The sequence below is a fragment of the Mirounga angustirostris genome, unplaced genomic scaffold (assembly GCF_029215605.1).
Source record: "Mirounga angustirostris isolate CCGP_5_RB_7025 unplaced genomic scaffold, mMirAng1.0.hap1 SCAF_2, whole genome shotgun sequence".
Classification (NCBI taxonomy): Eukaryota; Metazoa; Chordata; class Mammalia; order Carnivora; family Phocidae; genus Mirounga; species Mirounga angustirostris.
The window spans coordinates 6,227,871-6,252,307 of NW_026991710.1; positions in this window are offsets into that span (position 1 = coordinate 6,227,871).

Below are 24,437 nucleotides of genomic sequence, written 5' to 3' on the forward strand. Positions count from 1 at the left end.
CCCCTCTTCAGGGAAGCCTCTGATTCCATTCCTGCTCAGCAGCCCCTGCAGGCTCGTGGGTGTGTGAGGGTCCCTAGGTGAAGCCAGTAAATCCGCCCTGGCCACACTGTACCCCAGCATATAGCACAAAACCTGGCACAGAGGGGCTCTCAATATCCTGAAAGATACACAGCTTGGCCAGCTCCCCACAGCCCCTGTTTTAGTCAAGGGCACAAACCAAGTATAACCAACCATTCAGGTCTGGAAGCTGTAACAGAAACCCAGAATAATAGAAGCTTAACAAGATAGAGACTTATCTCTCTCTTATCAGGGATCCAAGCTCCCCCTCCTTGCTCTGCTTTAACAGGAAACTTCCACCTCATGGCCCAAGATGGTGCCCCCGGCTCCTGCCCTCACAGCTACTCTCTAGCCAGTGAGAAGAAAGGGGACAGAGAAGGGTATGCTCCCACATTTAAGGGCATTCCCTGGCAGTTGCACACATCACCTCTGCTTGCATCCCATTGGCCAGAACTTGACCACATGGCTGTACCAGTCTATAAGGGAGTCTGGGAAAGTAGTCACCGTGTGGTCACATGCCCAGCTAAAAATTCAGTTACTGTAGAAGAAGGTCAGAGAGGATACAAGGGGACAGTGGGCCAATTCTGCCTCCCCTGGAATCATCCTGAGCAACCTCCCTGTCCTCATCTCACAGACGTTCTTCTACCCCTCGCTGCATCCTTGACTTTGGTTTTCACCTGTCAGATGTATTTTGCTTGCTCACCTGCCCCCTACCATGGCCTGGGATCCAGACACCTGTACCCCTCAGCTGAAATGCTGCAGTGGCCTCCTCCCCTCTCCAGTCCCTCCACCCTCGCCGTGGCCACACCTCCCCCCACCCCCCCCATTCTAGCCTCCCGATCTGAGTGTCTATCTGGTAAAAGCCCGTGACGGGCAGCTGGGAGGATCTATCAAAAGCGAAAATTCATACTGTCTTTCATCCCGCACTTCTCTATCTGGTAACTGATCCTACCATTGTCTTCCTCCATGCTGCAGCTGATACCATAAACAGAGGGGATTCTAAGCAATAGATATTTACTGGTCACAGTTCTGGAGGTCAAAGTCCAAGATCAGGGTGCCGCACTGTCGGGTTCTGGTGAGGGTCCTCTCCTGGGCTGCAGACAGCCAGCTTCTTGCTGTGTCCTCACATGGTGGAAGGGAAGGAGCTCTGGGGGGCCTCCTTTCGAAGGCACTAATCTCACTCAAGGGGGCTCCACCCTCCTGTACTAATAATCCCCTCCCAAAGTCCCCACCTCCTAATACCATCACCTGGGGTGTTAGTCAACATACAAATTGGGGGGACCCATCAGACCACAGCAACCATGTTGCTGGTGAATTTATCCCACAGTATTGCTCGGGTATGGGCAAAATGCTGTTATACATCACAGGACAATGTTATTCAGTGCAGTGCTGCTTATAATAAGGAGTGATGGAAACACCACCAAAACCACCGATCTGGGACTGTGAATTAATCGTAGCACAGCAGTATATTGAAACCCCATGCTGCTACTTAGGAAAGAGAAAGAGAGGGAGGGAGGGAGGGAGGATTTTGTGTTCTGATATGGAAAGATCTTTAAGATATACTATTGGAAAGTAGATTAGTGGTTGCCAGAGGGTTGAGGGCAGGAGCGCTTGGGAGTGACTGTTAACTTGGGGTTTCTTTTGGGGGTGACGAAAGTGTTCTAGAATTGGACACCAGTGATGGTCGTGCAACTATGTGAATACAGTTGACTCTTGAACGCCATGGGTTTAAACAGTGCAGGTCCATTTACACACTGATTTTTTTCAATAAATACTGTACTCAATGTATTTTTTCTTCCTTATGATTTTCTTTTTTTAATTTTCTTAAAACATCTTTTCTCTAGCTTCCTTTATTGAGTGAATACAGTATTTAATACAAATAACATACAAAATATATATTAATATTATGTATTAATTAATGTGTTCATGTTATCAGTAAGGCTCGTGGTCAAAGGTAGGCTATTAAGTAGTTAAGTTTTGGGAGAGTCAAAAGTTATATGCAAATTTTCAACTGTACAGAGGGTCGGTGCCCCTCATACCCAAGTTGTTCAAGGGTCAGCACTATACAAAAAACCCACTGAACTGTACTCTTTCTTTCTTTCTTTCTTTCTTTCTTTCTTTCTTTCTTTCTTTCTTTCTTTCTTTTCTTTCTTTTCTCTTTTTCCTTTCCTTCCCTTCCCTTCCCTTCCCTTCCCTTCCCTTCCCTTCCCTTCCTTTCCTTTCCTTTCCTTTCCTTTCCTTTTTCCTTTCCTTTCCTTTCCTTTCCTTTCCTTTCCTTTCCTTTCCACTCCCAGCATGGAGCCCAACACAGGGCTTGAACTCACGACCTGATCAAGACCTGAGCCAAGATCAAGAGTCGGATGCTTAACCAACCGAGCCACCCAGGCACCCCCAAACTGTATACTTTATTATTTTTAAAGATTTTATTTATTTGAGAGAGAGAACATGAGTGGGGGAAGGGGCAGAGAGAGCAAGAGAACATGAGTGGGGGCAGGGGCAGAGGGAGAGAGAGAAGCTCAATTTGACTCCCCGCTGAGCATGAAGCCCAACATGGGGATCAATCCCAGAACCCTGAGATGATGACCTGAGCCGAAATCAAAAGTCAGATGCTTAACTGATGGAGCCAGGCGTCCCCAAACTGTATTCTTTAAAAGAGCGAATTTTTCAGTCTCCAGTGAAAAAAAGCCAGGTAGAGAACAGTGCCAGAATATTTTGTGTGAAGAAGGAAAACAAGAATCTTTCCTCACAGTTGTCTGCCTGCCCTTAAACTCTGTGAGGCTGACGCTGCACAAAACCTCACCCAGGAGATGGATGGGGAAGGGGTGGGATGCTTTGGACTTGGACTTTGGAGATGACGTTGGAACATGTCAGAACTTTTGGGTCCTTTGGGATGGAATGACTGTATTTTTCACGAGAAGAGGACATGGATTTTGAGGGGCCGGGTGTAATGCTGTGATCTGAATGTCTGTGTCCCCCAAAATTCATACGCTGAAACCTAAGCCTAAGGTGACGGTATGAGGAGGTGGGGCCTTTGGGAGGGGATTATGAGTTCAGGAGGTGGGGCCCCCATGATTGAGATTAGTGCCTTCGAAAGAGGCTCCACAGGGCCTCCTCTCTTCCACCATGAGGACACAGTGAGAAGTCGGCTGTCTGCAGCCCAGAAGACAGCCCTCACCCAACCAACCATGCTGGCACCCTGATCTTGGACTTCCGGCCTCCACAACGGTAACAATACATTCCTGTTGTGGTTAAGCCCCCCGGTTTATGCTATCCTGTTACAGCAGCCCCAACAACCCAGGACAGGTAGTGGCTGCACGAAGGTGGGAGATGGGGGTGGGGGGTGGTTCTGGGGTGCTGGGTACGTGGATGTGCTCAAGCAGTGGAAGTCCAGCATACCGCATACTTAGGATCTGTGCACCTTCCAGCATATATTTCAGCAAGAAGTCTTTTTAAAAAATAAAGCCTGCAGGTATAACATGCTTACAAATACTAAAAACAGGGGTGCCTGGGTGGCTCAGTCGTTAAGCGTCTGCCTTCGGCTCAGGTCATGATCCCCGGGGCCTGGGATCGAACCCCGCATTGGGCTCCCTGCTCCGCGGGAAGCCTGCTTCTCCCTCTCCCACTCCCCCTGCTTGTGTTCCCTCTCTCACTGTATCTCTATCTGTCATATAAATAAATAAAATCTTTAAAAAAAATCTTAAAAAAAAACCAAATACTAAAAACAAGGTGGATGAGGAGACAGGAAGACAAGGAGAGGAAGGGGATGTGATTGGGTGATGAAGTCATGGGTGCAGGATTTCTTTTTACTATCCTTTTATACCATGAATTTCCCCTTGCCTTTTCCGGGATTGAAGAAGCGTGGCCAGGCTAGAAGGATGAGGGGAGGTGAGAGATGAGCCACCTCTCCTTGCACTGAGTGATGAAGCCAAGCGAGCGGACGTCTGCCAGGCATGTGAGGTCTGGCAGTCAGTTTGTTCACCTGATCACATCCTGTCCACAACACAGTACAATTTGGTTAGCCCCATTTTACAGATGAGGACACTGAGGCTCAGAGAAAATAACTTTCCCAAGTTACACAGCAAATGAGGACGGCTCCCAGACTTCAAACCCAGGTCTGTTTGGCCCCCAGGCTGATGTGTGCTCCTCTAATTGAGAGCTAGCCCACTCCATCCACCTCAGCCCGTCTCCTGTTCCCTTATTCAGTGCAAGACACACACAGAAGGGGATGGGACTTCTGGGGGTCACACAGCTCACTCATCGGCCAATGCCCACTCAGAGGACCCAGAGCCAGGATCCTTCATTTGCTCCTCACCCAACAGCAAATGTTTCTCATTCAGCAAATATTTTGTGAGCATCTGTTCTAGGTCCTGCTGTAGGCGCTGAGGGTGCAAGATCAAATCATGCAGACAGGGCCCTGCCCTTGGGAGGCTGACATTCCAGCAGAGAGAGATGAACAGTAGGCAGGTAAGCGACCAGAACAGGGAGCAAGGGAAAGAGAATGAGCACTCGGATAGAAAATGGAGCAGGATTGGGAGGGATGGGGCATGGCTATGTCTGTCTGGTGGCCAGGGAAGGCTCCTTTAGGCTGTGACTTAGAGCAGGGGCCACCATTGCAGTAAGCAGCATGGGTCTCTGGGAACGATCATTCCAGGCAGATGGAAGAGCATGTGCAAAGGCCCTGAGGTGAGAGTGGATTTGGTGTGTTTGAGGAAGAGCAAGGAGATAAGGTGGCCAGCACAGAGTGGCAGGAGTTGAGAAAGAGAGGGAGCCGGTGTCTAAATTTGTCACCCCCGAGGCCAGGGTCAGGATCTTGGATTTTATTACATGAGACTCAAGCCACTGGGTTTTGAGCACAGGAATGACAAGCGTTGAAAATTGCCTGAAGAATATTAGTTTCTGGAGGCCAGAAATCCCAAATCAAGGTGTTGGCAGGGTTTATTCCTTCTGAACCTTCTAGGAAGGATCCGTCTCATGCCTCTCTCCAGCTTCTGGTGGTTTCCCGTGATCCGTGGCATAGCTTGGTATGTAGATGCATCACTGAAATCTTGGCCCCCGTCTCCACATGGACTTTCCCCTCTGTGTGTCCTCCCCTGCTTTTCTATGGATACTTTTCACTGGCTTTGGAATACACCCGGGTAATACAGGATGATCTCATCTCAAGATCCTTCATTTTTTTTTTTAAATTTAAGTAGGCTCCACACCCAACATGGGGCCTGAACTCATGACCTCAAGATCAAGGGTCGCATGCTCTACCGCCTGAGCCAGCCAGGTGCCCCTCAAGATCCTTAACTTAATTACATTTGTTAAGGGCCCTTTTTACAAATAAGACTACATCCACAGGTTCTGGGTAGATATACTTTTAGGGGGGCATCATTCAACCCACCAGCAGGGACCAGGGTGGACACAGGGAGACTAGTTCAGAGGAATGATGGTGGCCTGGACTAGTGTGGGGAAAGCAGAGTTGTGGCAGGTTTAAGAGGGGTCAGGAGGCAGTATCCAAAGCACGTAAGAATGACAGGTGCAGAGTTGAGGAGGGGGAGATGTTAAGGAGGGACCGTCAGGTTTGGGCTTACACGCCTGAGTGGATCATGATAAAAAAAAAAAAAAAAGACATTTTATCCAATTCTGTACTGCAAAACTTACCCTTCTCCCCAGACCCAATTACCCCAGTTCCAAAAAGGAATGAATCCAATCTCTTTAAAGCCAGGTCTTGTCCCCAAAGACATTTTTTAAAGGCTACAGAGCTTCGGGAAACACAAGAAGACCTTCATGTGATTGCTAAGTAATTGCTTTCCAACTATAAAAGTAATTAAGAAATGGCACCAATTTCCCTAAGTGTAATGTAATTAAATCCACTGGCTTGGAAAATCATTTGCGATAAACTGAAACAGCGAAAGATCAGGCCATGGGGAATTAGGGAAACATCTGACATGAGGGACAGAGTGTTCTCTGGGGCTTTTCCCCTGGAGGGGTGGCCTTGGTAGTAGGCTCAGAATGTAGCTGGCAAAGGAGGGGAGGTAGAGGATGGGGAAAGCCAGACACTGGGCAGTCTGCACCCCCCCTCATGGCACAGAGCCAGGGGGTGTGACCTGCGGGCACTTGGGGGGCGTGGGGTGGGAGCCCAGGCAGCAGGCAGGTTGGGGAAGAAGTGTTACCCTAGGAGGTCAAAGGCAGCTCCAACTTTGGTCCAGAAGACAGCTAAGGGAGCAGGATGGATGGTCAGGCTCAAGCAGGTGACATCAGGGTTGGGTTGGGCCAAGAAATTACAGACAGGTCAGGCGAGCAGCTCAAGAGACTTTGGCCAAAAGGCAGGGGTCAGAGGTCTCTTTTTAAATGATTCTACCTGCAGGTAAGGAGTCTGATGGTTACGGGAATCAGGAGGGCCCCACAGACAGATTTCTAATGTATACTGGAACTAACACGCTTTTTTTTTGGCGGTGGGAGAGAAATTAGAAAGGAATTTTGAGTTGGGCAGAGAGCTCTGGGTTCCAGTCCTGACTCCCCCACTTTGTTATCCTGAGCAGCTTGCTAAGCTCGAAGAATAATCATCATTTCTAACGTGGGTGCCGTGGGAAGAGCATGTACGAGATGTACACAATGCGCTCTAGAAACCCTCGAGGCCCGCACGCGGTCCACCGGCATTGCTGACATGTGCAGCCCCTTCCTGCCACCTTCCTCCAGCTGGGTCGTCTCCTCCCTCACCACATCACCCTCCTCCAGCCACTGGTCCCCTCCCCTTGGCCAAGGCGCTGACACTGGGACGCTCGGTTTCCTCAAATACACAAAGAAGAAAATTAGAGTCCCTCCCTGCTGGGGAATTGTGAAGATCAAAGAGCTAAAGCATGACCTGTGACGATGGTCTGAGCTCCATGAGTCTGAGACAGTGCACAGCTATTATTACGATTTCGAATGGCAGGAGCCTGGGTGGCTCAGTCGGTTGAGCGTCCGACTCTTGATTTCGGCTCAGGTCATGATCTTAGGGTCATGGGTTGGAGCCCCGGGTCAGGCTCTGTGCTCAGCAGGGAGTCTGCTGGAGATTCTCTCTCCCTCTCCCTCTCCCTCTGCCCACCTCCCCTTGTTCTCTCTCTCAAATAAATAAATAAATCTTTTTTCTTATGTTAATCACAATACATTACATCATTAGTTTTTGATAAATCTTTTTTTTAAAGATTTTATTTATTTATTTATTTGAGCGAGCGCGAGAGAGAGTGGGGGGGAGAAGCAGAGGAAAAAGGACAAGCAGACTATGCACTGAGTCAGGAGCCCGGCGCAGGGCTCTGTCCCACAACCCTGAGATCATGACCTGAGCCGAAATCAAGAGCCAGACCCTCAATCGACTGAGCCACCCAGGCGCCCCTAAATAAATCTTTAAAAAAGTAAAATAAAAAGAAAAGAGCAAGCAAAAAGAAAAAGAAAAAAAAATCACCCCTACATACTCCCACCTAGCAGTAACTATTGTTCACAATTGGAGAATAACCTTTCTGGCTTTTAAAAAAAATGCACATAGTTCTTTTTTCTTTTTTTTCGGGACCTGATCGTATTGTGCACGCTGTGTGGGGGACCGGTTTTTGTCAGATAACAGTATGCCGGGAGCAACTTCACATGCCACCACACTTCCTGGGACACCATCGTTTTACTGGCTACAGTTACCCCTGGTACTGCCACCCCCCTGATCCATCAGTTAGCTACCCCATGGCTGGCTGGAAACCTCTCCAGCTCCCAGCCCCTAACTCTGGCCCCGGCTCACCACTCTCCAGTTCTTCCTACAGATCTTCGCCAGGGTAAAATACAGTGGTGAACACATCAGGTCACCCTTGCACTCACACCTCTTTGGGGGCTCCCCGGCCCTTCACAATTGAAACTGTATCTTCTTCTCTCCCTGGCATTCAAAGCTCTTTATGAAATGTCGCTGCAAGTCTGCTTGGATCCTACATCTCTTTGTCCTACCCTATGCGCCCCCTGGAGAACCCTCCTCACCCCTGCTGTCTCCGTCCTGCCTGTCTTTCCAAACCCGGCCCAAGTTTATTCCCTTCCTCAAAGCTGTGTCAGCTGCCCCGTAGGGTCGCTCAGGCTCACATTCAACGGGGAGGAACCGAGACTCGATGTAAATCACAGTGACCACAGCAAGACAGAAGCTCAGTCTCTATGGCATTCAAGATGAGCCGAGCTGGATGACGCGGGGTGGCCACCGCGGCTCTTCGGTCTTCCCGCACAGGCTTCGTCCAGCGTCACCCTGCCAATCCCGGGGCATACGCTCGCCCTCGTCATCCGAAGTGGGGACTAGAGCCCCAGGCATCCTGTGCACCTTCCCGACAGAAGGCTTCTGTAGGAGATGGGAAGCAGAGTGCATGCTCTCTTTCTCAGGAAGCTTTCTAGAAGGGCCACACAAGACTTCTTGCATCTCAGTAGCCAGAGCGTGTTCGCTTGGGCACCCGGGTGCAGAAGAGGCTGTAGAATGTAGTGATGTGCCCATTCTGCAGAAGGGAGAATGGACACTGATAGATACCCCAGCCTCCCACGGCCAGAAAGAGCAGCTCTTCCCCTCCCCCCCCCCCAGCTCACCCTGCATCCCATGAGCGTCCCCCATAACACCGAGTGCTTACTCCAGGAGGCAGCAGGGAATAATGAAAGACGCAGGCTTTGGAGTCAAACCGACCTGGATTTAGAGGCTGGCTAGTTGCTCTCTAGCTGGATGATTTAGGACAGTTGCTCAATCTCTGTGCCTCAGAAAGAGAGGAAGGGAGGGTGGGAGGGAAGGAGGGAGGGAGGAGAGAGGAAAGCCCTGTGAGAAGGTTGTGGAACAGTAAGAGCCTGACTAATCGTCAGGGATTCCAGGCCCTTCTAGTTTTACACTGTCACCTACATTGTGCACTCTGTCTTCTCCAAGCCCAGGCACCTGGCATATGGTAAGGGTCATTATTAATATTTGCTGCACTCAGTTGAGTCCACTTGGCCTGTCCCTTCTCTGGGGTTCTGTCTGACCCTACCTTGGCCGGTGAACTCATGGCCATTGGGGTGCTGGGCGTGAGGCTGACTCAGCTGGTTTGGGAAGGGGCATTCTTCATCTTCCCAGACTGGAGAATTACCGGTCCAGAAATAAAGCTCCTTCCACCTCAGACTCTATAAGCTCTTAACCCAGTGCTAAGCCCACAGCAAGGGCTCAATAAATGCTAGCTTTTATTCCCACGGTTGTGGAGTTTGCTCTAGCTACTGGTGCTGAGTAACAGATGAACTCTAAAGCGTAGCGGTATTAAACCACCATCATACTAGACTCATGGTTTCGTGGGTCGGGAATGTGGGCACGATTTGTCTATTCCCTAACATCTGGGCCTCCACTAGGAGATTCAAACAATGGGGGCTTGAAAGCGGGAATCATCTTTCGGGGTCTTCACTCCCACGTTTGGGAGCCGATGCCCCTTGTGGCTGAGCTGTTGGCTGGGACATAGGGCCTCTCCCCGTAGACTAGGTTAGGCTCTTAGGCTTCCCAACAGCATGGCGGCTGGTTCCCAGAGGCAGTGCCCACGGCGTTCTCATGATCTAATGATCTAGCCTTGGAAGGCACATGGGATCACTTGCACCACGGTCACCAGCCCGCCCAGGGTCACAGCGTGGGCACAGAGACCCCACCCCTCGGTGGGAGGAGCGCCAGAGTCACACTGTCAGGGTCTTCAGCTAATACTAGCCGTCACCACGACAACACAACAGTGACCATTACAAACCCCGCCAACCACCGCAGCAATAACAGTAGTCAGTAAGTAGTGGTGAGATTCGTCCCTCCCAAGACTGTCGTGTGTCCAAGGGAGGGAACCTACTGGGCTCCCTGGGCCTGGTGCCAACTCGCTCCCCCCACAGGGAGGTGCCGGCTTTCTGCTCAGTCGTGTGTCCCAGGGCTGGACGAGGGCCCACCCTCCCTCCAGATACTTCTGGGGCCCCGGGAGGCATTAGGTCAGGGTCAGGGGCCACAGGGGGCCGAACCAGCAATGTTTCTGGGCCACCTTTTTTAACGGACTCATCATGGGCCTTTTAAACTTCAACTTCCTGGAAGACTGTCCTTTGACACTGCCCACAGCGGTCCTAGTCTCTCTGGGGGACCATTTCGACTCGCCCCCGGTGAGGTATTTGGTCGGTGACAGGGCTGGAAACATCCAGAGGAGAGACATGGAGTATCTTTCTTCCCTAACTTCCCAGTCCTTGTCCTCGAAGGAAAGGCCTGTTTGGTTTGAAAACAGAGCAGCTTTATCACCAACCAGGACCCTGGATGAAATCTTTCCCCCTAAAGCTGAATAAACAGCCCTGGGCTCTGCTCACACCCTGCTCTCCCCTCGAAACCCCCTCCGCTTATCTAGGCCCTGCCTTCTACCCCGGGCCTGCCCTGAGCCCCAGAACGACCCCAGGGGCTGAGGGGCCTGCATTCTGCTCCATTTCCTCCTTGTTGGATTCAAGCCTCTTCCTACCCTGAGGCTCAGTCTTCTGGTCTGCAAAGTGGGGATATACTGCTGGCCTCACCTGACTGTGCCAGGGCCGAATGAGATTATTTTAACAGAAAGTGCCAGCGTGGTATGTGCTCAGGGAGCCCTGCCTTGGTCTGAAGAGAATAGGGCTGAGTGGGATGCAGAGTTTAGCTTGATTCAAAACCCGTGGCCACCACCACAACCAAGTCCATGCTGGGTGACCTTGGGCAAGTTCATCAAGCTCTCTGAGGCACAGCCTCTTCTAAATGACCTTGTGATAATGAGGTTGCCGGGGAGATCCACACAGTGTTGAGCGTTGTGCCCGCGGCACAGACCCTTCCTTACTGGTGCTTATTTGTTTTTATTAGTTATTAATTTGTTACATTTCTAGGCAAGGCCGAGGTCTTATAATTCATGTATTCCCAACGTTTCCTATATACACAAGGTAGCTCCTCAAGGTGTCTGTAGATGGAAGCCTATCATTTTTTTGTTCATTTCTATTTTTTAATTGAAACGGTTATTGAGATCCTTGTGGGTTCCCACGCAGTTGTGCCCAGCGATCGGCCTGCTGTACTTCGGCCCCACATTTCACAAAACTACAGTATGATATCACAAGGACATTGACTTTGATGCCATCCACCAATCTTATTCTGATTTTCCAGTGTTACTTGTACTCATCTAAGTGAGTGTGTGCGTGTGTGTGTGTTCGGTGTTGTTATAATTTTATTACCTGCGTAGGTTTGTGTATCTACCGCCACAGTCAAGATAACACTACAAACCCCACTTGTATGAGAATCCTATCATTTTAAAGCCAGGGAGGCCCCTAGTTTGAATTTATGAGTCAACATAGCATCTGGATTATGAGCAGCCCAGTGATCTGCCCACCTGGGTTCCAGTCCCAGCCCTACAACTCACAGCTGTGTGACCCTGGGCAGGGGAGGGGAGAGAAACAGGAAGGGGTAGGGGCGCTCTTCTGTCTCAGTTTCCTCATCTGTAAAATGGGAAAACAACAGCTCCCAGCACTGGACAATACATTCCTAACAGCAAGCTGTTAGTACAGCTTTCAGAAGTTGGTGATCGAGGCCCCAGAGGCAAAGCTATTTGCCCGAGATCACACACCAAGCTGGAGGCACAGCTGAGCGGGGGGGCCCAGGCAGCCCACTTCTTCAACTTGGCCAGGCGAACAAGAGTCTGCACGGTCCACAGGTGTACCAGAGCCTTCCTTCCGTGGTTGATCACGCAGGCAGGCCGCCTAGCCCAGAGGTCGAGCCGCAGGCTCTGGAGACGCCTGCCAGGACAAGGATCCCACCTAGGGCATTGGCCTGAGACAAGCAGCCTCAGTCTCTCCAGACTCACTTGAGCCTCATCTGCAGAGTGGGACCAGCCGCTGGGCAGCAGAGGGCTTCAGGGATGAAGCGGTTAACAGACTCAGAGCCAGGAAGGGTGAGGCTACGAAGCTGAAGCCGAAGCCAGTTGCTTTACTAGGTAGTGGTTCACCAAGTGTTGAAATCAGAATGGGCTTACAGGATTGTGGGCTAGGATGGTAGGGGGAGCAAACGTGTCACAAAATCGGATAAGGGAGTCAGGGAATGCGAGTATCTTCTCTTAGAACCTCAGTAAACACTGGAAACTGAAGAGCTTACCCAACGGAACAGAACAGGCCGATCCTCTCTCTGGAGTTCACAGATGAGTCCCCGCATCTCATTCCTCCCCGCAGAAAGCAGAATTTCCTTCTTCTCGTGGCTGGATTCACTCTTGAATACCAAAAACTTCTATCTTCTACTCTGAGCCTGTTGTAAACATGTCATTTCCAAACAAACACAGGTTGCCATCTTTTCTTCTTTCTCTCTCTTTTCTTTTCTTCTCCCCAAGATCAAAGAAGGCATTTGGGCCTTTAAGATAACATTCATCCGAAGAGAGATGGTAATATATGAGATTAATGAAAATTAACATAATCCCTCTGAATAGAGGAGAGCTTGCCTTCAATCGTTTGTCCTGCTGTTAATTATGCGTTAGGTGGTGATAAATGCTTTAAATCAAGTGATGCCTTGAAAACCATTTAAATGATTTTCACCTAATTAGCTTCCCTGCCTTGTTCTGAGCCTGGGGGACCCACCCCTGGCCTGCCCCCCTCCTTTGGCTATGTAACATGCCAGGGGATCAAGGAATCTTGAGTTCCAGAAGGAACATTTTCTGGCTTCCATCGGCTCTGACCCACCCCGGTGGGCCCAGGGTTGAGATTTATTTTTTTTCTTATTGGCTTTGCAGATCCGAGATCAAAAGGAAATTTATCAGTTTCTGTCTTCCTTCAGCCTCCTCCAGCCAAACTTCATGACAAGACCATATCAGCCTTGAAGTTGAGGAGGCCCCGGCACCGAGAGGAGCAGAGAGAAAAAAAGTAAGAGAGAAGGCCCCACAAATGTTCACTGCCAGATTAGGGGGCGGAAATTGCTGTGTGGCACCCAGCCGGCCTGGGGAGGGTGGCCGGCAGAGCTGGACAAGAGGAATGCTGGTCTGTGCAGCTCAAAGCCCCAGGGGGGCAGATTCAGAAAGGCTTCCCCACTCTGCCGCCCCCTCTGAAGTTGAAATATCATCTGAGTTTCTTCAAGAACCTGGTTAAAGGTGAACTGGAAGCCCTAGGGAGAAAGGGTGGGGTGGGGCCCAGAGGAAGAGCAAAACCTCCCGGAGAACCAGGATCTGTCCCTGGAGGCAAATGTGTGGACCCAGCACTCTTTTTTTTTTTTTTTCTCTAAATTTTTTTGAAGATTTTATTTATTTATTTGACAGAGAGAGACACAGCGAGAGAGGGAACACAAGCAGGGGGAGTGGGAGAGGGAGAAGCAGGCTTCCCGCTGAGCAGGGAGCCCGATGCGGGGCTCGATCCCAGGACCCTGGGACCATGACCCGAGCTGAAGGCAGACGCCTAACCGACTGAGCCACCCAGGCGCCCCTGGACCCAGCACTCTTGCCACGGCAGTAGGAGTTTGGGAATCAAATGGCCTCCTTCTCCCGGAAGCCCCCAGCAGTGGAATCCAGCCCGTTCCAGCTCAGGGGAGCCCCATGTCTCCTCAGTCACCACCCCTCTCTCTCGCCAGGAAATACGACATTAGGTCTCGAAAATTCCTGTGGAGGCCTGGCCCTCGGCAGCGGGGCGGTGCAGGGTAGGCTGCTGGACCTACCGGAGCTCGCTTTCCTCCTGGTGGCAAGAGGAGGAGAGCCCCTGGGAAACGCTGCCCTTGCCCTCTGGCCTCTGCCCTTGCCCTTCGGCCTGGTGTGAGTCTCTGATTCGAAAAGGATCCTGATCAAGGCCCAGTATCCGCACCACATCCGCAAGGCCCTGGTATCCTTCTGTTTCCAACAGGCTGAAAAACTACAAGGGCGGCCGCTCCCCCCGGATTGTAACCCCTTGCCCCCCACTGGAAGCCAGAAGATACAGAAAGGAAAATGAAACAAAAGTACCTCCCATTGATCCCTCTTCTGGCTTTAAAGAAAGAGGGTGGGGGGAGCCGGTTCACATTTGAAGTTAGAATCTTGGTGGAGATTTCCCTCCTTTCATCCTGGACCATCCTCCCCTGTACGATGCAGAAGGCTTCAGAACCCCTGGAGTTGCAATTATGTGGACATTTTTGGAACATGTCTGTTAATGATTTGTGATCCTGAGGACTTATTTTGAATTAATTCCTTTTTTAAAGGGCAGTTTGGTCTCCCAATAAGGGGCAGACCCCGAATGCCACAGCCTCCGCCTTGTGTGCTAAATGAACTTTTTAGAGGTTCCAGATGACGCCTGGCACCGGACAGAAGGAAGCCAGCCAGAGAGGTCAATTCTCTGGGACACGTTCCCTGGACGATCGGGCCATGTCCCTGCGGCAGGAAGTAGTGCCCTCCCGGGCGAGGCATTTCAGAAATGCCTTTGAGACTACAGGCCGGCCAGAGCTGGGCCTCCGCGGGCTCCCAGCAGGAGCGAGGCGGCGGCAGAAGGCGTCCCAGAGCCAGAGCGGTGTCCCTCCTGTTCATCAGACACCGCCCTCCGCGGCCTCACACACTCCGAGCTGCAAAGCGAAGCATGGCCTTTCCAAAAGGCCCTTCCTTCATCATTCTCCATCCTCTTCTTCTTCACAGTAATTATACGTAATGTAAAATTGACCACTTTAACTACGATTAAGTACCATTAAGCACTTTCACACTGTTGTGCAACGATCACCACCATCCATCGCCAGAATTCTTCGTCTTGGCAAAGCCGGAACTCTGTCCCCACGAAACAGCTCCCCATTCCCTGCTACCCCCAGCCCCTGGCCACCACCATTCTATTTTCTTTCTCTATTCGTTTGGCAACTCTGGAGACCTCATGGACGCAGAGTCATACAGTGTTTTGTCTTCTCGTGACTGGCTTATTTCACTTAGCATGATGTCTTCAGGGGTCATCCATGTTACAATATGTGACAGGATTTCCTTCCTTTCTGAGGCCGAATAACCGTCCACTGTATGGATGGACCACATGGTGTTTATCCACTCATCCATCCATGGACGCTTGGGTCACTTCCACCTTTTGGCTGCTGTGAATCATGCTGCTATGAACATGGTGTACAAATACCTGTCCAAGTTCCTGTTTTCAATTCTTTGGGGTGTGTACTCGGAAATAGAGTTGCTGGATCATATAGTAATTCTGTTTGTAATTTTTTGAGGAGCCGCCATACTGTTTTCCACAGTGACGGCACCATTTTGCATCCCCACCGGCAGTGCCCAGGGATCCAACTCCTCCATATTCTCACTGACACGAGTTATTCCCTGTATTGTTGGTAGTAACCATCCTAATGGGAGTGAAGTGATCTCTCACTGTGGTTTTGATTTGCATTTCCCTGATGATGGGTGACATTGAGCACCTTTTCGAGTGCTTATTGACCATTCGTTTATCTTTGGAGAAATGTCCACGCAAGTCCTTTGCCCATTTTTTAATCAAGTTGTTTGTTTTTTTGTTGTTGAGTCGTACAAGCTCTTTATATATTTGGATATGATCAGATACGTGGCTTGCAAATACTTTCTTCCATTCATGGGTTGCCTTTTCACTCTATCGATAGTATCCTTTAACGCACAAAAGTTTCAAATTTGTATGCAGTCCAATTTATCTGTTTTTTTCTCCTTTGCTTGTGCTCCTTACTCATTCTTGCTTCTACGTCTTTACCTGTTTCCTTCACCTAGAATGCTTTTCCTCTGCCTCTTAGCTGGGCTCATTCCATTGACTGCCAACTCTCAATTCCAGGATCCCCAGGTCACTGCTTGCAGGACAGCACTAGAGTGTGACGCCAACCAGCACATGACTGCACTGAGTCAGGCCCCTGAGATGTCTGGTTAATTTATCACCTCGGCACCACCCAGCCTCTCCTGACTAATGCACTGCCCCACAACTGAGTATGTCTGGCTAGGAAGGTGTCTCACGTGCTGGCAGGCTTCAGACTCCCAGTCCAGTGCTCTTCGAATGACCTCTCCCAGTTTTATCCCATTTACTTAATCGGAGGCATGGATGAGTGACACCTTGCCCAGTCCCCGAGCGCTTCACAGTGTAATGCGGGAAAGTGATAAGCAAAGCAAAGTTTCAGGCGGGGGGGGCACAGGTGAAATATCCAAGTTAGGGACATGAGTTAGAATGTGAGGGCGATTAGCAGGACCTCTTTACAGGAAAGGTAAGTTATAAGTGACAAACTGGCAGGAGAAAAAACTGAAAACAACTTGGGTTCGGGAGTCAGACAAATGAGGTTCGATTCCTCCCTTGGCCATCTGAACAAGTCACTTCACTTCTCTGGGCCTTGATTTCTTCACTTGCAAAAGCAGGCAACTAATAACTACCAAAAATGAATGAATGAATGAACTCGCCGGAAGAACGGAATGAGACATCATGCACCCGCAATCATGGATGCAGAGCACGCGGCCCTTATTACTACCACTATTATAAAAAAGCTTTGTAAATTCTGAAGTTCTGTACGCAATCGTCTCTGTCTAACGTAAGCTGCTCCAACAAAATACCATCCACTGGGTGGCTTGTAAATAGTAAACATTGATTTCTCACTGTTCTGGAGGCTGGGAAGGACAAGATCAAGGCCCTGGCAGATTCAGTGTCTGGTGAGACCTGCTTCCTGGGCTCTCCCTGTCTCATTGCTCCCAGGAGCCAGCTGAGAACTTGCCCGATGACAAGAGTCTTTCTCTAATGGTTTATTCATCTTTATTTTATCCATTCATCCATTCAAAAAATATTTACTGTGTGTTGGGAACTGTTCTATATATTAGGGAAATGATGACTATAACACACCAGAAATCTCTACTCTGAGGTGCTTGTATTGAAATGGCAGGAAAGGAAAGCAGACCAAAACCACCACAATGTATTGTATACGAGGTAGGTGAGGGGTAGAGAGCCCCCTTCCACCACGTGTATTTGGACACAAATATGCTTAGAAGCATTATTTTACGCTACCTGCAACCCAAAAGGAGAAGAACGAGGTACAAGAATCCAACATTTTCTGAGAACGTGCCGTTGCTTCGAGGCGGGTGGTGAGTCTCTTTACAATATGTAAGTTAACAAGCTGCATCTCCGATAATAAAAGAGTAGCTTCATGTGCAAATAAAATATTTAATAAGTTAATGTGCAGTGATGGATATGCTTCCAGACTGAAAGTGACGTTGTGGAAAGATTGAGTAGGAATTCTATATTTAACGATGATGAAGATCCAGAAAGAACTTGTAGTTCATTGTCTTTCCAGGAAGTTTTTGCTGCTTCTCAAAAAACAGGGACAGGAGGGCTCCTATAGAATTAGAGTTTAACTGGCCTTTTCCCTTCCTGTCTGGGAAAACTCTATTTTCTGGCTTCCTTTGGCTGTTGGAATGTAAACACCCTCACCGTTCAAAGCAAGACACTGTGAAATTGTAAAGTGCTCATCAACATCAAATTCTGCTGTCCCAGATTTGTTCAATTCAGTGATGACACAGTTTCATTTCACTTTAACCAGAGCTGAATCGAAGTGTTCCTAATTTCAGTTTATGCCTTTGAGAAGATCATTGTCACGTGCTGCAGTGTACAAAGTTAATCCTTAAACGAGCCCAAGGGACAGGCTCCCTTAGCAACAGCACATGCATACAAAGCGTTTGTGACAGTCCCAATCACCAACATTCTCACGGAACCAGCGACACAGTCTCCCCTGCGGTACTGCATGTAATCCCCACACGCTACAAGGGAAGCCAGGCAGGAGACAGCTCTGCCCATTTTGCAATTATTAACGCAAGCCGATTCATATTTATTGTGCACCTACTACATTAGCAGTTCACTCATGGCTTAGAACAAACAAAGGCGACGTGGTGCAATAGAGAAGAGCTAGCATTTGCTGAGCACTTGTCTGCGAAGGCACCGTTCCAAGCGCCGTACATGTGGTATCTCATTTAATTCCTCATGACAAATTTGCAACCTGGGTTCTATTAGTACCGTCTCCATCTGGTAGCTGAGGAAAGAGAATCCGTGAAGTCACTTGAAGTCACTATTCAAGTTCGAGAAGTCAGATCTGGAGCCCACACTCTTTACTACTCTAACTTAAGTGCCTCTGACGCAGGAAGCACGGGGTGGTGTGGCCTCTGAGAAGGCAGCTATCCCAACCGGAGTGGGGAGGGGACATGAAGGAAGGCTTCCTGGAGGTGGGAGTCTTGAGCAGAATGATGTGAATGGAGTAGGAGTTAGCCAAGAGAAAAAAGGGATCTCGGGTTGAGGGAGCAGGCTATACAATGACAGGGAGGAAAGCTACTTGGCAGAATCAATGGGAGACACACACACAACACAGAGGGAGACAAAGAAGATTTATTTTGAGGAACTGGCTTAGGAAGCCGATAAGTCCTACTACCTCTCATCTGCGAGCTGGGGACCCAGTTCTTGTCCAAAGGCATGAGAAGTAGGCAAGCCAATGGCGTAAATCCTAGTCCGAGAGCAGGAGAAGATGAGATGAGATGTCCTAACTCAATGAGCCAGGAGAAAAAGAAGGGAGTGAGTTCCTTTTTCCTCTGCCTTTTGGTTTATTCAAGCCCTCAAGGGATTAGATGATGCCGACTGACACTGGGGAGGGCAATCCGCTTTACTCAGAGCCCACCGAGTCGCATGCTAACCTCATCCGGAAACACCCTCATAGACACACCCAGAAACAAGGTTTAATCCAGGCACCCGATGGTCCTCTCAACTTGACATTTGAAAGTAACCATCACAGGGCACCTGGGGGGCTCAGTCGGTTGAGCATTCAACTCTCGGTTTCGGCTCAGGTCATGATCTCAGGGTCCTGAGATCGAGCCTCACATCAGGCTCCGCACTCAGTGGGGAATCTGTTTGAGATGCTTGCTCTCCCTCTGCCCCTCCCCCGCTTTGGCTCTTTCTCTCTAAATAGATAAATAAAATCTTAAAAGAAAGAAAGCAACGATCACAGCATCACTGTCACCCTTCCCCTGTAAACCCCGCATCTCAGAGGCGGGGGGGATGGTGGGGTGAGAGCTACGCCTGGGTCTGTTGGCCCGGGTCCACGTCTCAGTTTACCTCCTTCACCTCCTCCTTCGTTATGTGACCTTGGGCTAATTACGTCATGACCTTGGATTAGGCAACAGTTTCTTAGAGAGGACACCAAAAGCACAAGCAACCAAAGAAAAAACAAGTAGGCATTCCCAAAATGGAAATTTTTGTCTCAAAGGGCACTAACAAGAAAGGGAAAAGAGAGAATGGGAGAAAATATTTGCAAATCATATATACAATAAGAGTCCCTCTCCAGGGGTACCTGGGTGGCTCAGTCCGCTCTCCCCACCCCAGCTTGCAGATGCTCTCTCTCTCTCTCCATAAATAAATAAAATAAATAAATAAATAAATAAATAGAGTCCCGTGTCCAGAACACATAAAGAACTCTTTCAAACCAACAATGAAAAACCACTCAATCTAAAAATGGGCCAACGATCTGAGTAGACCGTGTTCCAAAGAAGGTATACAAGTGGCCAATAAGCACAAGAAAAGACGCTCAACGTCACTAATGACTAGAAAATGCCAATCAAACCTCAATGAGCTACAACTTCACACCCACCACGATGGCTACACTGAGGAAGACAGACGGTAACTGGTGTCGGTGAGGACGCGGTAAATCAGCACCCTTCTCAACTGCTGCTGGGAGCGTGGAAGGCACCCTCTTCCTGCAGGGTAACCTGGAGGGGAAAACACAGGGTAACCACGTGATTCAGGAATTCCACTCCTACGTCTATACCCGAGAGAACTGAAAACATACGTCTGGGCAGACACTTGTATATGGATGTTCATGGCAGCATTGCTCCTAATAGCCCCAAAGAGGAAACACCCCAAGTGTCCATCAATGGCTAAACAAAATACATCTCATCATATGTAGATATATATCTCCATACAATGGAATATTATTCAGCCATAAAAAGGAATGAAAGTCTGATTCTACGGCAGGGAAGCCATACTCAGCGAAAGAAACCAGCCACAAGAAGTCACATATTGTGTGATTCCATGATAGGAAATGTTCAGAATAGCGCTGTTCAAATCAGCGACAGAAAGTGGTTGTTAGGGGTTGGCGGTGGGAGAAATTGGGAGGGACTAACAGGTACAGAGGTTCTTTTCGGGGTGATGGAAATGTTCTGAATTAGACAGTGCTAATGGTAAGTAAACTAATGAGTATGGATTGCGTCACTGGCCGGCCTGACCCCTCAACTCAAGAAACTTCTAGTAGAAGCTTCTGCCTAGCTGTCAGTCTTACCTTCTAGAAACAAACTAACAGACTGCTGGGACAAGAAAAGACACATTCGAGGAAGACATCTGCTCAGGGGAATGGAAAGTGCCGGAAGTGCCCTACAGTTACCTTGGTTTCGTTATAATGTTTTGTTTTGTTTTTTTAAAGATTTTATTTATTTATTTGACGGCGAGAGACACAGCAGAGAGGGAACACAAGCAGGGGGAGTGGGAGAGGGAGAAGCAGGCTTCCCGTGGAGCAGGGAGCCTGATGCGGGGCTCGATCCCAGGACGCTTAACGACTGAGCCACTCAGGTGCCCCTTGTTATAATGTTAAAATCCCTGTCTGGATATTCATCCCAAGCCCTAAGAGGGAGTCAGCGCTCTGGAGATTATTCCTCCTGATCTTCTTTCTGCTTGCGAGGCAACTGCCCCAGGGAAGTCTCTGTCTGTAACTCACCAGGGAGCAGACCCTCTGTGGTCTGGTAACAGCCACACACTTTAAAATGGTGAAGTTCATGTTTTATGAATTCTATCTCAATAAGACTTACTCTAAAAACAGATATGAGAAACCAATGAGAGAGACAGAGAATAAACAGGTCAGTGACAATACAGTGTAATCGGGGCAATGGCAGGTCACACAGGGGAAGGGACAGCGAAGTGTAGGGCCAGCAAGAGGGCAGGGAGCACGTCTTGAGCGGGAGATACCTGGGTGAATGCTGAAGGATGCGCGGGCGGGTCGTCCTGCGGTGGGAACAGCCCAAGCCAGGACGTGGCCAGCTGCTTAGCGTGGCCGGAATGGGAGGGTACACCAGGGGAGCCAGAATGAGGCCAGCAAGGGGACTGTCCCACTGCTGAGACTGGAAATGTATCAGGCAGCCACTGGCCTAGCCTCTTACTTGTGACTTGTATTTAATTATGTGGGTAACTCTGCAATCAGGGGGCTTCCTGCTTGACCGTCTGCTCCAGGGGGGCGGTGGCAGACGGGTCCGCCTTGCTCACCACCCATGGCCCAGGAGCCCGTCCAGCACACGCTGGGAGGCCGCCTCTGGAACTTACGTTCATTGTCTGCGTAAACGTCATTTAGGCTCTGCCAGTTGCCCTGCAGCCCAGGGCACCATGCACAGCAGGTCTGGATATGCCAGACGGAGCATCATTAAAGCTCCATCAAGGGGGACGCTCATTCAAATGCAGGAATCCAGCCACAGACGCCCAGGGCTTCCAAATGTAGAGGCAGGAAGTGAAATTCAAATGAGATGCAATCACAGTACATTTGCAGAATTCTCTAATTCAAGCCCACTGCCTCTCCAAGGTCAGGAGTCCACTGTCCCTAGATTCTACAGCCACCTCCTGTTGAGCCAGTTGGGGGAGGGGTGTCAAATACCCCGGACTTGTTCATGCAGAACAGATCTGTCTCCTAAACAAATACCAATCAGCAGAATAGCCCAAAGTCAAGTAGACTGACCTCACAATAAACTTAAATAAGTTGTTGTGTTTGGGCGTGTGGGTGGGGGGCGCTCCCCACGCTGTTTCTTTCCGGAGGAAGAAGAGAAGGCCCCGGAAGGTCCCGCCTTGCTGGATGCTTTGCCAAGGCCACCATCCATACCCTGAACTCTGGCTGAGGGATCTGGTGGGCTGACAGCTCAGGAAGGCCCCACCTCCGCCCTGGGGAGCAGCCCAGGCACTGGGTTTGGCTCAGGAAAACAGAGCACGTTCACCTGCTTTGGCCCTTCTCGTCCTGCTCTGGTGTCTTCAGGGCTGCCCAGTGCGACCAGATGTCCAAGATCGCCAGAATCTGGTCTTGCTCCAGTAACACTCAGCCTTTGCTGGGGGCAGGTCCCGAGTGTGGGCCAGGGGAGAGTGCCCACGGGGGACCCAGGGCCATGCTGGGCTGCAGTGGAGTTTGAGGACAGGCAGGGTCAGGAAAGAGGTGTAAGGAACGGGGGGGGGGGGGGTTGTCTCCTCAGTGTCCCCTGGCACCCCACAGAGACTTCACATAATAACAGTAACGGTGATATAGGAAAGATATCAGGGTTCGAAGCCAATGGCCAAGAAAGAATTCTTGAGACCTCTTTGGTACAAAAAGGTGGTTTTATTAAAGCACAGGGACAGGACCCGCGGGCAGAGAGCTGCACTAGGGTAGTGAGGAGAGGCCCATTATATGCTTTCCAAGTTGGGAGGGGGTTAGGGATAGCGTAAGTCTCTAAGGAATTTGGAAGCAAGGTTTCCAGGACCTTGAGGGGACTAGGTGCTGTTAGGAGAGAGTCATTTATGGGGCGCCTGAGTGGCTCAGTTGGTTAAGCAGCTGCCTTCAGCTCAGGTCATGATCCCAGGGTCCTGGGATCGAGCCCTGCATTGGGCTCCCTGCTCGGCGGAGAGCCTGCTTCTCCCTTTCCCTCTGCCTGCCACTCTGCCTACTTGTGCTCTCTATCTCTCTGTCAAATAAATAAAAAATACCTTTTTTTAAAAAAAAGGAAAAAGTCATTTATTACTGTCTAATAAAACCTTAGTCATGAGACCTTCAGATGCATATCGGTGGGCCATATTCTTGGGGGATGATTGCCAACATGAATGTTGGGGGGTAGAGATAAAGGAAGTTTCCAAAGGAATTTTTATACGTTACAGTAGACTCACAGGATCCTGGGGATCAGGCTAAGATTGCCTTTTGCCCTAGCAAAGCATTAACATCGAGGAAGTTGAGTATGTAGAGGAAGATCGCTCTGCCTGTTTCAAGGACTTGTCAGGGGGCTATAGGGAGTAAGGAAACTTAATTTTTCTTTTGCCTTTGTTTCCCACATCAACAGTACCACCATTCCACACATTTCTTATTTAATCCTCATACCAACCCTCCAAAGTACCCAGTAAGTGCTGCAAGGAGATTCCAGCCTGGGTCTGTCTAATCCCACAGCCCGTCTACTAGCCATTAACGTGATGCCACCTGCTTGCATGGCCAACAAGCCCAGTCTGCCTGGGCCCAGGGGCATTTCCAGGACACAGGACCTTCAGTGCTGAAACTGGTTGTCCCAGGCAAACTGGATGGCAGTTCACTGTGGCAGGTGAACTCCATCCACCCAAAGATGTCAGCGTCCTAATCCCCGGAACCTGTGAATGACCAAAGGGATTTTGCAGATGCGATTAAGTTAAGGATCTTGAGGTGGGGAGATTCTCCCAGATTTCCAGGGTAGACCCAATGGAATCACAAGGGTCCTTATCATTGGGAGGCAAGAGTGTTAGTCAGAAAACTGCTGACTAACAGAAGTATGGGGCGATGTCATCGCTGGCTTTGATGGAGGGAGGCCCCCAACCTGAGGAATGGGGGTGGACTCTAGAAGCTGGAAAAGGCAAAGAATGGATTCTCCCCTAGAGCCTCCAGAAAGGAACCAGGCCTGCCATCAGCTCGACTTTAACCCAGTGAGACCCACGTTGGATTCTGACATCCAGAACTATAAGAGAACAAATCTATGGTCATCCGTTTCTGCAGTAATAGGGAGCTAACAGTCATCCCGCTGCCTCAGGCACTGGCCACCGTATTTTATTTTCTGTTTCCAGGACAAGGGACAAACGTTTGCTGAGCATGAACAGTGCCAGGCTCTGGGAGAGCCCTTACTCTTCTCTCATACACCGGCTCATAAGCTTCTCTGGACAACAGGTAGGGTACATCTGACTATCACGAATCTCCATTTACGGATAGAGAAATGAGGCAGGAACCATGGAAGTGAGTTTCAGAGCCGCATGTAGCTGAATTGGACAGCCTGCCAACTTCACTTTGCTCAGCTGGCCCGGGCCCAGCTCCTGAATTCCACCCCTGAGCCCAACCCTAGACCTTGGGACCCTGCTACTCAAGAACCTATCTTGTTGGTTCATTCATTCATTCATTCATTCACTCATTGAGCGAACACCAAGCGAGCAACTTCTCGGTGTCCGAACAGCCCCAGACACTGGGGATTCAGAGATGAACAGGACATAAGCTTTGTCCACAAGAAGCTTACAGTGTAAGAGGCAGCTGTTCTCCAAAGCGGCAAAAATGCACGCCAGGGGATATGCAAGATGATGCACTGGGTGTGAGTAAATGCACAAGAATTTCTACTTCAATTTATTCTTATCTAACAGTTAGCAGGAGTTGGGAAATCAGGCTAGCCTGTGTCTGATGTGTGGGTTAATAGCGGTGCCCAGGAGGTCACTGAGTC